Raw genomic sequence first — 2,973 nt, 5'->3', positions numbered from 1 at the left:
AAAATTCTCACAAATGGACCAATAAATAACATAATGATAAATGGACAAAAGACTGAAATTGTCAAACACTTCATTTGTATTGGTTCTAAAGTCACCAGTCATGGAAAAAAATCAAGCAATGTATTGCATTAGACAATCTGCTGCAGAAGACTTCTTTAAAGTGTTCGAAAGTAAAGATGTCATTTTAGAACTAAGGTGCATTTGACTCAAGCCATGTTATTTTCAGTATCCTTATATGCATGTGAGAAGTTGGGCACTGAATATGGAAGACCATAAAAGAATGGATGCATCTGAGTTATGGTGTTAGGGAAGAATATTAAAAGTACCATAGACTGCCAGAAGAACAAACAAAGCTGTGTTGGAAGAAGTACAGCCAGAATGCTCCTTAGAAGCCAGGATGGTGAGGCTTTGTCCCTCACATTTTGGGCATGTTATCAGAAGGTGTAAGTCCCTGGAGAAGAGCATCCTTCTTGGTAAAGTGGAGGAGCAACAGAAAAAAGGAAGCTCTCCAACTGAATGAATTGGCACAGTAGCAGCAGCAATGGACTCAAACATAACAAAATGTGTGAGGATGATGCAGAACCAGGCAGTGTTTCATTCTGTTGTGCATAGGGTTGTTATGACTTGGGACCAACTCAATGGCATTTAACAACAACAACAACAACAACTGTGAACAATAGATGACTTCAGACAAGTTCTCTTAATAATATACTGTAGGCTTGTTAGCATGGCTTTAAAGAAAGATGCAACCAAAGCAATGGCTTCCAAGGGGTTCTGTTGGGCTAGTTAAATTCAAGGCAGAAAACTCAATTTAGAAGGTTATGGCACTATTTGGGGGAATTCCAAAGGGATTCCTTAATAGATTTCCTTAAAGGGCACAGAAATATTATCAAGAATATTTAAGAAAATTGAAAATGTTCTTGGAGAGAAAAAAGCCAAGAAAGTTGCCCCAAGGAAATTTTTTGAGGGTATAGCAAAGGTTGTCTTACAGGAATTTCGTTGGAAAACCTATCACCATCTGCCCTATAGTCCTAATCTTTCCCCTTCGTGTATTTTTTACATTCCCAAACTCAAAGGACTTTTAAAGGGAACATAATTGGAGTCTCTCAAGCAGTTTACACCATGTCAAAACAGCAGTTTTCTTCAGAGAAGGATATGTTGTTATCAAGTGCTGGTGAGTCAGGAAAGATTAGAGAGATGGAAGCACAACTTTTAAAAGTGTATAAATTATGATGGAAGATATGTCGAGAAACAATAGGTTCACAGTTTGATAATTTTGTTTGATAAAGTTTTCCATGACTTTATATGAAAAAAGAACAAAAGAATTGTTCTTGTAGAGAGACTTTTGTGGATTTTTAATACAGAAAAGTTTTCTCTAAGGTATTAAAAATAATTTCATGGTATAACCTTCCATTATTGATTGATTGACTTGATGGTGGTAGTGGTGGTGGTGGTGATATGCGGCGAAGTCAGTTCCAACTCATAGTGACCCTGCATAGGGTTTCCAAGGCTGTAAATCTTTATGGGAGCAGAAAGCTTCATCTTTCTCCCACGGAACAGCTGGTAGTTTCGAACTGCCAACCTTGAGATTAGCATCCTGACTAATAAAGGGGAGAACTGGTGCGGCACTGTGGGTTAATGTGTCAGACTGCAAAGCCGTTTGAACTGCAAGGTCAGCGGTTCTAGCTCACCAGCTGCTAGAAACTCTATACAGGGTCACTATGGGTCAGAACCGACTCAACGGTACTTAACAACAACAACAACGTAAAGGGAAGGAGAGTGAAAATGCAGTGGCTCTGCTTTTGTTAATAGCCCTTCAGTCCATTCTGACACTATGCACAACAAAATGAAACACTACCCCATCCTGCACCATCCTCACAATTGTTGTTACACTTCAGTCCAATATATTGTTGCTCCTGTTCATCAACTTCATTGGTGGTCTTCCTTTTTTTTACTGACCCTTCATTTCACCTTCCTCCAGGTATGGTTCTTCATGATGACATGTTCAGAGTCTGAGAGATGTAGCCTCACAATCCTGACTTCTAAGGAGCATTCTGGCAGTACTCCATCTAACACAGATTTATTTGTTTTACTGACAATCCATAGTGCATTTCATATTCTTCTCTAATGCTATCATCAAATGCATCTATTCTTCTGTAATCTTCCCTATTCATTGTCCAACTTTCACAAGCATGTGAGGCAATTGAAAATGCCATGGCTTGGATCAGACCCACCTTAATCCTCAAACTAGTATCTTCTCACTTTAGCACTTTAGAGAGGTCTTTTGCAGAAAATTTGCATAATGCAACCCATTGTTTAATTTCTTAACTGCTGCTTCCATGAGTGTTGCTCATGTATGCAAGCGAAATTAATTCTTTGACAACTTCAATCTTCTCTTCATTTATGATTTATCATTTATTGGCCCAGTTGTAATGATCTTTGTTTTCTCTACATTGAGGTGCAATTTACACTTAAGGCTGTAGTTTTTGCTCTTCATTGGCAAGTATTTTAACTTCTCTTTGCTTCCATCAGCACATCATAAGTTATTAATAAGTCTTCCTCCAATCCTGATGTCATGTTATTCGTATAATCCACCTCCACAGATTATGTGCTCAGCATGCACATTTAATAAATACGATGAAAGTATAAAACCCTGGCACACACCTTTCCTGATTTTAAAACATTCAGTATCCCCTTGTTCTGTTCTACTGACTGCCTCTTGGCCTATATATATGTTCCTCATATACATAGAGGCACCAACTATAGATGAGTATTCCAGAACACAAGTAAGTGTTCTGGAATACTCATCTATAGTTTGTCATGAGCCACACAGTTGAAAGACTTTGCATAGTCAATAAAACACAGCTAAACATCTCTCTAGCGTAGTGGTTACGAATCGGGCTGTGAACCTTAAGGTCTGTGGTTCGAAACTACCAGGCGCTCCGCGGGAGAAAGATGAGGCTTTCTACTCCC

The sequence above is a fragment of the Chrysochloris asiatica genome, unplaced genomic scaffold (genome assembly GCF_000296735.1).
Source record: "Chrysochloris asiatica unplaced genomic scaffold, ChrAsi1.0 scaffold00024, whole genome shotgun sequence".
Classification (NCBI taxonomy): Eukaryota; Metazoa; Chordata; class Mammalia; order Afrosoricida; family Chrysochloridae; genus Chrysochloris; species Chrysochloris asiatica.
This window is presented reverse-complemented; position numbering follows the sequence as displayed.